Consider the following 13,866-nt stretch of genomic DNA (forward strand, 5'->3'; position numbering starts at 1 on the left):
TGAACATTATGGTGGAAAATTGCATGACGGAGGAAGCTTCGGAGCTGAAGGGTAGAATAGAGATTTCTACGAAGGCTCTAGAAGACTATGTCCGCGTCTATAAAAGGGAGAAAGCATGCATTCTGGAGGGACCTTCTCTGTGGAGGCCTCACTAACAGTCTGTAGCTAGAGTTCACTTTCTTCCCACACTTAGGTTTTCGTGAGGGGGATTATGGGTTCACACTTGGGTACACTTCTAGTTTTCGCACAGTTATCGTTGGGTTGTAACACCGTCCTGCTGAGGGTGAAGAAACAATTTCATTTACTGCGTTTGTATTTTGTGGATTTTACCGAGCTTCGCTGTTCGAAGCTCGGCCCTCTGGTTTTATCCGAATATCTCTGGTTTTAATGCAAGTTTAATTTGCTGTTATGTCGATTTTGTTGGTTCCTGGTTGATTCACTGTGTTTACTGGAATTTTGGAGTTAGTTTGCTTGTGTTGGATGCGTTTCGCAATTGTTTACTGAATGTATGCAGGTTAACGGTTGGATCTGGGTGATCGAAGTTTGTTTGAGGTTGAATCGGAGATTGGAGTGTGGTTTTGTAGCTGAGTTGTGTGGGATCGTTTGAATCTGATTTAATCGTTGTAGATTTGTTAAATCTGGATGTTATGGAGTTGATTGTGGCTGTTGTTAGGTTCGGATTGCTTGGATCCGGAGTGGATTAAGCATCCGACGTGAATCTGAGCAGGGTTGGTTTAAATTTATGCCTAGTCTACGTGTTTTCATTTCATTCCGTCTAGTTTATGTAGATCTGATGTATTTCCGGTTCGTCGCAAGTTTTCGGCGTCCCAATTTCTATATTCTGTTCGAATCTAGGTATGTGCTCTGTTTTCTTCTTCTACGTGTTTAAGTTAGTTAGAAAATTGCATGTCATTGTTAGTTAGAGTCTGAGTTTGTTATCTGCAGCTTTTTACCGTACTAGCTATATTTGGAGTCATGGTCCCCACTGCTTTATTCTTTATGTCTAGTCTTATTAGTTAGTCGTTTACACGGTCTATGAAGTGGATTTAATACCTCGCAGTCATGATGATGTTTGATCGCAACACGTTTACAGTTTCCTAGGTCTAGTGTTTACATTTCCTGCCTAGGTCTAGTAGTAGTTATACCTCGACCCCTTTTGCGTGGCAGCAGCCACCCTTGTCAAGAGTCTCTAAATGTTTTCTTACGAGTCCATATTCGTGGGATCGACCCCTGCTTCTCTATACTAGTTCATAGTATTCGGATTGAGGGATCTTTGAAGGGGAGTTTTGTGTGTACAACGACAGAGTATGCCGTGTTTCCTTGAATTCCTAGACCAAGTGATCTAGTGGATTCATCGGACCTGGTGTCTCGACCTAGCATAGCACATCGCATTTTCAACACACACACTCTTGATCTGTTCACCTTCAGTCGTCGTCTACTTCACTATTTGTACTTGGGCCTTCCAATCCCTTTGCCAAAGGCACCTTAGTGGCTTCCTGTAATAGCTCCTCAGTTAGCTCGGCGGCCGGAGTTTCTCTGGACCGTTTAAGTGGGACCTGAGCTTCTTACTTCCCTTTGCATTTGCGCTTAGCAGCCAAGCGCCTTGTCTCTACTTCCCCAAGCTCGTCCCCCGGTCCCGGAGCATCTTCTTCTGCTTCAACTCCTGCCCCTTGAGCATTGAACTGAAGTTTCCTAGCCCTGGGTGTCTCCATCAGTTCCTCTATCCTCATACTTTGCCTAATCGTCCTTCTGGCCGTCCTATCATCGACCGACGTCATCTCCTCGTTGTCGTGGTCTACTATCTCCTTCTCTGTTTCTTCTTCCTCGTCGTCGCCATCTGCGAATTCCTCCTCCATCTCCTAAGGAATCTCTTCCTCAAAATCAACAGGGGCTTTCCCCTCCTCATCATTCCCAGTAACACGGGTTTCCCCCTCCAAACTCTCACAAGGGGTTTCTCCCTCCACATTCTTCACAGGGTTTCCCCCTCTACATCCTCCATAGTACCAGGGGTCTCCCCCTCAAGCTTATCAACACCAACATTGGGTTTCCCCCTCAACAGTCTCCATAGGGCTAACACCAACACCTACCCCTGGATCACCCGCTGTATTCTTATCATTCCCCTTGTTTCCCACATCCATCCCTTGCATGCCCTCCACCAGTGCGCCACCTTCTTCCCCTCCGCCTCCGTCCTCCGTCTCTGATCCCTCTACATTCTTGCTCTGAGCCGCCGCTGCATGTGGTTGATTTGGGGCAGGGGCTTCGGCTGAAACTTGGGAACTTTCGGTGGGGAAGGTATCGGTATCTTTGAGATTGGACGGTTGTGGTGGTGCTTGGAATGTGGACTGGGTAGGCTTTCTCCTTTCACGCGGCGTTGAGAAGCGGGCGAAAAACTCCATCGCCGCCTCCTTACTCCCGAATTTTGTGATAAATTCCTCCATAACCTCCTCTGCGTTGAGGTTGGTGGTCGTCTGGGCGGTGGTCGACTTTTCGGTAGAACTTTCCAGAAGAGAATCCGGTCACCTCACGGCTTGTGTCTCAGGAACAAGGTTTCTTTTTTCTGTGGTGGTGTTTGTGGCTGTCTTCTTCATGACTTCTTGACTGGAATTTTGTGGTGGTTTGCGGTGGTTTTCTGGTGGTTTCTTAGGGCTGCACTTCAACGAAAACAAAGAAAAGAAAAGTAAAGGTTTGAGAGAAAATAATTGGAAGAGAGAAGTTATAATTTGGGGAATTATTTTTTTATGAAGGAAAGCCAATACAAAAGGAAATACAAAAAAGAAAGGAAATAAAATTAAAGGAAAAGAAAAAGATATTTAGGGAGAGAGACGGTCGGCAACTGACGCAATGCGTCAGAAACCGTACACCTCCTGATCTTATCCGAGAATTTGAAATTCAAATTTTGAAAATTTTTTTGTACTAATTCCCCCGCTTCTTCTGAATTGCCTCCCCCTCTCACAACTACTAGAGATAAAACGAAACATCAACCTCCCAGGTCGAGGAGATCATGAGATTTCCCAGGGCAAGTTGGTGTTTCAAAAATATTGGAAGATTAATTAATTAATTTTTTTTTCTTTGTTTGGTGTTTTTTTACTTTTGAAAACATATTTATATTATTTACACTCGTGTCTGAGTATTCTCTGGATCCCCTGGTTCAGTGCATAGACTTAGCATTACATCCCCATTTACCTGACCCAAGATTTCTCGGAGAATACTCAAATCACTTGACCGCTTAGGCAATGACAGGGAGTGCGCGTAGTGGCACTTCCTCCACTACACACAACTCCGACCCATCCCTAAATATCTTAACTCTATGACCATTAACAAGGAAAAGAATAGAGTTAGAAGCGCTTCCCTATATCTCCAAAGCTCCGTTTGCTCGAAGGCCAACAATGGTGTAAGGTTCGATCCATTTTGACTTCAGCTTACCAGGCATCAACTTGAGCCTGATCTGGAAAGGAGCACCTTCTGACCCACCTGCAATTCCTTGACTCGGAGGTTTTTATCGTGCAACAACTTCATTTTCTCCTTATACCACATTGCATCATCATATAACTCAAGTCTCAATTCCTCCTGCTCTTGTAACTGCAACTTCCTCTCTTCTTCACAAGCCTGGGGCTTCATGTTTATCTCCTGGACTGCCCAATATGCTCTATGCTCCACCCCGACGGGGAGGTGGCACATTTTTCCAAAAACCAATCTATAAGGCGACATTCCTATCGGTGTCTTGAATGCAGTCCTGTAAGCCAAGAGCGCATCATCCAACCGTTTGCTCCAATCTTTCCTTGACGGGTTAACCGTTTTTTCCAGAATGCTTTTTATCTCTCGATTGGAGATTTCTGCCTGGCCATTTGACTGGGGGTGGTAAGGAGTGGAAAGTCTATTGTGAACTTCATATTTTCTCATCAAGGTTTCTATAGTTCGGTTATAGAAGTGTGTTCCCTGGTCTGATATGATGGCTCGGGGCACACCGTATCTGTTAAAAATGTTAGCCTTTAAAAACTTCGCCACTTCCTTTGACTCACAGGAGCTTGTAGCCTTGGCTTCTATCCACTTGGATACATAATCCACCGCGACCTGTATATAGGTATTGCCATAGGATGATGGGAATGGTCCCTTGAAATCCATACCCCATACGTCGAAGATCTCGTAAACGATTACTGGGATTTGTGGCATCTCATCTCTCTTCGAAATTCCTCCAGTTTGCTGGCACATCTCACAATTTTGACAGAATTCAAAAGAATCCTTGTTTAGCATGGGCCAGTAGAATCCACTGTCTAAGACTTTCCCTGCAGTCTTGCTTGGTCCAAAATGACCTCCACATGCTAATGCATGGCAGTGATTAAGTACATCCCTCTGCTCCCATTCTGGGATACATCTTCTTATCACCTGATCGGCTCCCACCTTCCACAAGTAAGGATCGTCCCAAAAATAGTACTTTGCCTCGCTTTTAAGTTTCATCTTCTGTGCCCGGGAATTTTCCTGCGAACTAGGTACCTCTCCTGTGACTAAGCAATTTGCCAGGTCAGCAAACCACAGTTCCGCGTTCAGCGGATATTTCCCTATTTCAGCATCTCCTGGACCTATTGCTGCCATCACTTCTTCCCATCTGATGGGTCTAGGAGATTCTCCTATGCAGTACAGATGTTCCTCCGGGAATGCATCTGGTATAGCTTCCTCGGTATCTCCTTGAAACTCTTGTAAAAGCAACACCCATCGGATTAACCTTGGCTTAGACTCCTTCTTCGCCAGTAAGTACTTGATAGCTGCGCGGTCTGTAAAAACAATCACCCTTGACCCAAGCAGATATGGTCGGAACTTCTCGAATGAATACACGACAGCTAACATTTCCTTCTACATGGTATCATAGTTCTTCAGGGCTTGATTAAGGGTTTTTGAGGCGTAGAAGATCACGTAGCTCTTCCCATCAATTCTTTGACCTAGTACTGCTCCCACTGCAAAATCACTTGCATCGCACATGACGTCAAACAGATGATTCCAGTCGGGTGCTCTAATTATGGGGGCGGACACAAGCTTATCCTTCAGAAGTTGGAAAACTTTTTTACAATCTTCGTCGAAGACGAATTCCACATCATTATGCAAGAGGTGGGTAAGCGGCTGCGCGATTTTCGCAAATCTTTGATAAACCTTCTATAGAACCCTGCATGACCTAGGAATCCTCTGACTTCTTTCTGATTCGTAGGGTAGGGCAACTTCAAGATCACGTCCACTTTTGCCTTATCCACCTGAATGCCTTTCTCTGAAACCAGAGCTCCCATACACGGTAAAGTCATCCATGAAGATCTCAATACATACCTCCAGCAGGTCCGAGAAGATACTCATCATGCAACGTTGAAAGGTGCCCGCGCATTGCACAGAACAAACGACATTCTTCTGTATGCGTACGTCCCGAAGGGGCACGTAAACGTCGTCTTCTCTTGATCCTCGAGATCTACATAGATCTTCTGGAAGAATCCGCTGTATCCATCCAAGAAACAAAAATACTGCTTCCCCGCCAATCTCTCCAGCATCTGGTGGATAAAGGGTAATGGGAAATGGTCCTTCCTAGTTACTTCGTTCAGCTTCCTGTAATCTATACACATCCTCCAGCCTGTGACAAGTCGGGTAGGCACCAGTTCATTCTTATCATTCTTGACCACCTGAATCCCTGACTTCTTAGGCACCATGTGAACAGGGCTGACCCACTCACTATCTGGGATCGAATAGATAATGCCCAGAGATAACAATTTCAATACTTCCTTCAGGACCTCTTTGCTGGGGTTTGGTGCCCCTTGCACAGTGGAAGACATGCATAAACAAATAAATCAGATCTACAGATCAATTTGACCGATTATGGGATTAATTGAATCACATGTAAAACACAAAATTGCATGCTAGAACACATATAATTCACAAATAAGGAATCAAAACCCTAGTTCATGAATTCCTACGGTTTAGAATTACCGAACAGATTCTCCAAAGAATCGTCGATTGCTTGCGCCTTCTCCACGTGATGTTCTTCGTACTCAACCACGGACCTTCTAATCTGTATCCCGAACTCAGATAATGACCTTTGGGTGGGCAAAGCTTGTCAGAATCGAAAAGGGCTTGATTAGAAAGAAGACAGAATATCAGTTTTGTCAAAAACTGATTTTTCCGTCCACTCCCAGAGGGGAGCACGAAAATTACTGATAAAAATCACTTTTAATCTCCTTTCTAATCTCCTTTTATATAGAGTTATAATGGGCCAGATTAGGGATCCATGGAGGTTGGACTTGGGCCAAACCTGTTGGACTTTTATTAATTAAATTGAGCCCCAATTTAATACAAGTCCAATAGAATATTATTATCATCCACTATAGTATAATGATATTGACTGCCCGTCCAATCCCAAATTACGAGTAATCCGAGCTTACCTCTTTAATTTATTATTTCCCGTGTTTAAGATATAAATATCCATTAATTAATTTAAGTCTGCTATTTGACTTTAATTAATTAATATCTTTCTCCAATAATTGTCTAGTTCAAAATCTTTATTTATTATTCTGGAATAAATTCCAACCGGCCGGGTTTCTGAATAATAAAACATTTTTCGAACACCTCTTGAGGATATTATCAAACTGGACTCACCCAGCACACGATTCATTGTAATAACAATACTAGCACCTCTAGACATTGATCACCACTACCCAAGATACCAGGATTTTTGGATTGCTAAAAATCCGCACCATTTGATAAATCAAAGTAGTGCATAATGAATATCGTATGCTCAATGTTATGTTAACAATGATTAGGAAATAACAATCACCGAGACCTAGTCTTTCATTAAATAGCAAGAAAGACTTATCTCAACTGTTAGATCCTTCAGTGCTATACCACACCAGTGTCGTTTATTTCCTAAGGTAAGGAAACATGCGGACTGACACTGCAACCTTTCACGATAGGTAGCCAAAGCCTATGTAGGTTGTGAAATTCTATTCTCTTCTACAAAGGACTGACTGCGTCACCTTCTGTGAACGTCGTTCACGACCAGTCTACTATGCAGAAGAATTAGACTTATTTGCTTCTTATACATTTAAATGTTTGAGAAACATCTTATAAATGCATAAGCAAACACCAATGCGATAAAATTAATTCTTCTCGCCTTGGGTTAAAAGTGGATTGTAGATTTTATTGTATACAAGCAATTCTATCCGTGCAACATGCTCGAAATATGCTTTTCAGTATACCAATCCTAACAATCTCCCACTTATACTCAAAATCATGCTTTCGAGTATACCCACTGCCAAAACTCTCCCACTTATACTCTAAGCAGGTCTCGGGCCATGATACATCGAACTACCGTACTTTTCACCTCATGTGTAAAACATGTTGTCATATAGGCATTTTGTGAAAAGTTCTGCCAGGTCATTCTCTGATTATATCTTGGTAACCATAACGTCTTGCTACACACTTAATCCTTAATTAATTTCGTACTTCATCTCTATGTGATTGCTTAAGCTTCATCAGCTCATGTTTCCCTTAAGTTAGACATATGACTAGAGTAATTATAACAAAATATAATACTCATACACATACTCGGAATCACGGTCAAAGCTATTAGGAAGTTACTGAGATTAACAACTACCTTAGTAGTTTATGATGAAACCACACTTGTAATTTTCATGATAGTGTCTGTGATGTAATCACACTCCTTCATGACTCAGTTTTCAACTCCTAACGTTAACACATAGTCAGAGGATAACTCGACCATCATTCAATTATAAAATTGAGTCGATGTAACCTAAAGGACATAGCATGGATGTCTGGTAAACTAGAGCATACCGTTTAGTCTTCTTCAAGTACTATAGTATATTCTTTACCCAATCCAACGTCCTTGGCCATGGTTAAAATGATATCATGCTTCTATGCCAACGGCAAAGCTAATATCTAACTTAATACACATCATAGCATATATGAGACTTCCAATTATGGAACTTGTCTCATTCTTCTTGATCTCATTCAACGTCGAAAAACACTTGACTAGAGATAAAATAATTCCGTCTAAAAAATGAAAAACCTTTTCTTGGAATTTTCAATGCTAAAGTGTCTAAGTATTGTGTAGATGTAGGATTCTTTAAGTAAACATACATTCTTTTTCTAGCAATCTAATGACACAGATGCTTAGAATGTAACTAAATTATCTTAAATCCATCATCCTTAAACTGGGTAGACGACCAGTTTCCTACGCTAGATAACCCTCTTAGTTGTTTATCAACTTTTATAGATGTCATCTTCGTAGAGTACCAAGAATACCAAATATAGTGCACTTTCAACTTTCTTGCCCTGTATTACATAACCATTAAGATGTTCCATGCAGATGATCTCCTCAAGACTTCTACTTAAAGAAAACTGTCTTGACAATCATAGTACATAAATTCCTAATTTATGTAGGCTACAATAGACAATATACAGATCGACTTAGGCAAAAATGGCAGGCGAGAATATAATTCTCTCTGGGTATAACCCTTTGCCATTATTCTAGCCTTTTGAGATCCATGCTTACACTTGCAGGTCCACTAGCTCCCACTGACTGAAATAGTCTATGGGTAGTATCGCAAGTCTTGCAAACATTCTTGTCTATTTAAGATTGTTATTCAGAATCTATCATCTTATCAAGAATGATTATCTGAATAAGTCATTGCGTCCTTGTAGTTACAGGGATTATGTTCAAGTTGATCTAAGACTGAGTCTTAAGACTCTTTTAGACCCATGAACTTATTATGTTCGCAAAGAACCCTCCCACTACGACACGACTCTTACAATCTTAGGTACAAACGTTGATTTTCTTAGTACATAAGTTTCTAATGGTATGATTTCTTGGTTAAGATGGAAAATAGATATTCTCATTTTCTTGAGAATTATCATACTTGTTAGGCCTGTAGTTCTTCACATAATCTTCATCAATGAATCTAGTAGTCGTGTAAACAAACACATATCTTGTCGTGAAGATTATAAAACATGTACCTTTCCTATCATTTGGGACAACCTTAAAACATACCTCAGTACACAACTCCAATTACTTGGATACCTTTTCCAAAACATGTCTTGGAATAACTCCACACCTTGAGATGTGCTGGACTAAACTTACCTCTAGTCCACAACTCGTGTGTTGTAGAAGGTACTGATGTTATGGTAGTTTCTTTAAGGTATAACTCATTGTTTCCAACGTATATCCCATCAATGATAAGGTGTTATTGAGTAAAGCTGTTCACTTATCGAACTTATCTTCGAGATACTTCGATATCTTCTTATATGACTATCCCATTCTTTAGAAGAATGCTTGGAGTAGTCAACTAGGATTTAACTCCTCACTACTGATCTTAACTCATTGCTCATCTCCTATGGTATAAACCATTAAGACTTGCTAGTCTTTCTATGTCGCACCTCTATAAGTATTTTGAATCCCTTGAACCACCAAAAGATTCTAACTTATTGTGCATCAACCATACTTACCTGACTTTCAAGCTATTTAACAAGTAAGTTGTTAAAATCTCGACAGTCACTTGAGTTAGACAAAATCAGTTTGAACAATTACTAAGTACTTTCTTGGCCTTATGATTAAGTACCATAAATACTTTATCATTCATTGTTTAAGAAGTTGAACTGTGGTGTTAAACTCAATCTTTTTGCAATTATATTGTTTAGATACTATGATGTATACTTTGTTTTTCTATGGTACTATGATAGATATTCGATCAACATTTCTCAATAATGCACGCATTATCAAATGACATCGAACATCATTTAATCATTAACAAGTTTAGATACTGAAACTGAATTCTTTCCAAACTAAATTGTACCAATAAAACAAAGTCTTATACATCAAAACAAAACAATAAAGTGAGCATAAATAAATAGCTCCAAGTGCAACAACTGCCCAACTGGATGTAGATCTCTCCTTTAGAAGTTGCATTGTTATCTAAGCCATTGTCCTTCTATATAAGAGGTCAATCCGACTTACAATGCATCTTCTCTTTGCCTTTTTCACCAAATTTTCTTGCTTTCTTGCTTTCAGCATGCATTGATGACAATTCAGCTCTTCCTTCTTTCCATTGCTAGTCTTCTGTTCGATTGAACTAAGACATAGGAAAGATACAACCTTAATGAATTCGTCAAGTAGCATGTTATCTTCCTCCAATAGTAATAAAGTGAATATAATGCCAAAGGTTTCTAACTTTTCAGTAACAACCTTCATATAATCACTTCCTATTACATTTGGCAATGAACTGAGTGTAGAAACTATTTGAGTAACTGAATCAGAAGATTCATCAAAACTTTCTATCTCTTTTGGATGTTCCAATAGGATCTGGACAACGTCCTTATTGGATATTCCTTTATCATCGGTATAAACCAAGACTTGTCTCACTACTTAAAAGAAAGTAGTTTGACCTTCTTCCTCAAAGAACTTATCGAGTACATGCATAAAATGCATTCTCAAACTTTCTTTGTAGAATTTTGTCGAGGAAATGGAGGACATGAATTAGTGAGTACAAACTTTAAGTTTTCAGCAATGAGAATCTTATCCATTTAATATTTCCAGTCTACATAATTTTGGCCTTCGAGTTTGATTTCTTTAAGGTTCGCAGACATTATTAAGAATTTGGCTGAGAAGAAAAAAAACTACTTATCACATACTATGCTTAATACATAATCGCAAACAACCATAAAATAATTTATGTATCTCACAACCATGAAAACCAAAATAAGTACCCCTCTAGGGAGGTCATACAAATTCGGATTCCAACAATTTCGTGGTCACAATACCGACGGATACTCCAGAGACCACTAAGGTGGCATGACCGCCAAATATTGCCTAAGCATTTATCATAAATATTTGCATCTAGGAATTTCATTTCTGTTTTGATACTCCTTCTAGGGAAGGTCGTACGCCACTAACAAAATTCCATAGCTATCTTATAAATATGCTTAAACATACGAACTTGCAATTTCGTAGGATTATGGCTCCCACTAGGGTGGGTCGCGATAATATTAGAAACACGCTTCTAGTTTAAACAATTTACTATTAAGAAGTCTAATCTTATGAACTTGCTATTTCGTAAGATTATTGCTCTCACTAAGGTGGGTCGCGATAATATTAGAAACTGCTTCATATATAGACCAATTTGTGGAGATCATATACAACACACTGTCGTAGTTATCGCTTAGTCATTTTAAATATGACTTTTGCATAATTATAGCATAAGTAGATAAGGCAGATAATCCACTTAAAACATATTAACACCAAATAAATAGATAAATCCATTTAATTCATGGTAATTAATCACACTGGATAATTATTGAAATTATTTAATAAATCTAGGGAGATTTAATTAAATAATTAATTCCTTATCTTATCCTAAATAGGAATTTCAGATTTGATACGATTTATTTGGATAATGACTATTCAAATTAATTTAGGATTTATCTAGATAGAATGGAATCTATCTAAATCCTCTTAGGATTATTCTAGATTTTACATGGATAAAATCAAATCCTAAAATTCAAGATAAGACTGATCTTGGATTATCATTATCAAAATTGTACTAGGAAATTTCAGGATAGAAACAAATCTATCCAAATCCATAAGATAAAATTCAATCACTCTAAGATTTAAGAAAATCTTAAATTATTTAGAATAAGAAACTAGAATATATCATATCTATTAGGATTTATTCTAGATAAAATTAACTTTATCAAAATCCAATTAGATTAGGATTATCTTGTATTATCTTTATCCTAATTTATCTAGGATAATTTCTAAATAGAAATAAATCTATTTATATCCATAAAATTAGGATAAACTAGAATTAATATTAATTAATTCAACTAGGATTTAACTAGATAGAACTAAATCTATCTTAAATCCAAAAGATAATTACAATACTGGATTAACAATTATCTAAATCTTCTAAGATATATTCTAGATAGATATAAATCTATCAATATCTATAAGATAGATATACATTTAATTATCTAAATCTACTAGGATATTTTCTAAATAGAATTAATTCTATAAATATCCACAAGATAAAGATAAACATGGATTTTAATTATCCAAATCTACTAAGATATATTCTAGATAGATATAGATCTATCAATATCTACAAGATATGGATAAACTTAATTAATATTTATATTAGTCTATCTAGGATTTATTCACATAGAATTAAATCTATATAAATCCATAAGACAAAATAAAATTAATTATTATCATCCGATTTATCTAGGATTTATCTAGATAGAATTTAATCTATCTAATCCATAAAATAAGGATACATATCCAATTAATCCATAATTTAGTTAAAAATTAAATTTTAGATAATCCACTTAAGATATATTCAAATATTATTCCAAAATCATATCTTGAATTAAATCCAAAGTTAGTTCCAAGAGTTTAGGAAACCCTAACTAATTTGGAAAGTGAAGTCACGGGACGAAGACCCGCACGAGCGTCGCTGCTGTCATAACAGCCTGCTCTTGCCTCCGTCGATCGTCTTTCGAGTCCGGGAACTGCCCACGAAGGGCTCCCACTCGCACAGCTACTGTCCGTAGTCTCCGGCACTGCTGCCGCGTCGTCGTCGCATCGCGGCGCTGCCCTGCGGGATACCGACGCTGCTGTCTCTGCGTCGTCGCACCCGCTGCTGTAGCAACCTGCCCGGCACTGTGACAGCCTGCTCCAATTCACGGTTGCACTCTTGGTTGTTCTGCTGTGAAGGCCATTCCCGCGAACATCGTGGTTCAACGAACGAACGATATTTGCGGTGATATTTGGATTGCACAAATAAAAGAAGAATCCAAATTCAAGTATATGCAAATGATTCTCCACGGCTCCACCAAACGAAAAGATTCGAACATTTGATATCATCAACCAGAATAAAATTGCTTAATTCAATTCATATTCACATAAGACATCAAAATCAGTCCGTAATCATTATAAGCAATCATTATGTCAACATAATGAATATGGAATTTGATTCCGCCGTTCATGAATCTAAACTATGCGGTCTCGCCTTCGCGTCCCTTCGTCCATGTTTTCGAACAGATAAAAAACAAACACAAACCCGCGAAGAAAAACATACATTCAAGCAATTCACATAACATGAAATTAATCCACATAATCAGAGCCAAAAATTGGCTCTGATACCAATTGTTGGGGTTTGGTGCCCCTTGCACAGCGGAAGACATGCATAAACAAATAAATCAGATCTACAGATCTATTTGACCGCTTATGGGATTAATTGAATCACATGTTAAAAACAAAATTGCATGCTAGAACACACATAATTCAAAAATAAGGAATCAAAACCCTAGTTCATGAATTCCTACGGTTTAGAATTACCGAACAGATTCTCCAAAGAATCGTCGATTGATTGCGCCTTCTCCACGTGATGTTCTTCGTACTCAACCATGAACCTTCTAATCTGTATCCCGAACTCAGATAATGACCTTTGGGTGGGCAAAGCTTGTCAGAATCGAAAAGGGCTTGATTAGAAAGAAGACGGAATATCAGTTTTGTCAAAAACTGATTTTTCCATCCACTCCCAGAGGGGAGCACGAAAATTACTGATAAAAATCACTTTTAATCTCCTTTCTAATCTCCTTTTATATAGAGTTATAATGGGCCAGATTAGGGATCCATGGAGGTTGGACTTGGGCCAAACCTGTTGGACTTTTACTAATTAAATTGAGCCCGAATTTAATACAAGTCCAATAGAATATTATTATCATCCACTATAGTATAATAATATTGACTGCCCGTCCAATCCCAAATTACGAGTAATTCGAGCTTACCTCTTTAATTTATTATTTCCCGTGTTTAAGATATAAATA

Source organism: Salvia splendens, chromosome 15 (assembly GCF_004379255.2).
Source record: "Salvia splendens isolate huo1 chromosome 15, SspV2, whole genome shotgun sequence".
NCBI lineage: Eukaryota > Viridiplantae > Streptophyta > Magnoliopsida > Lamiales > Lamiaceae > Salvia > Salvia splendens.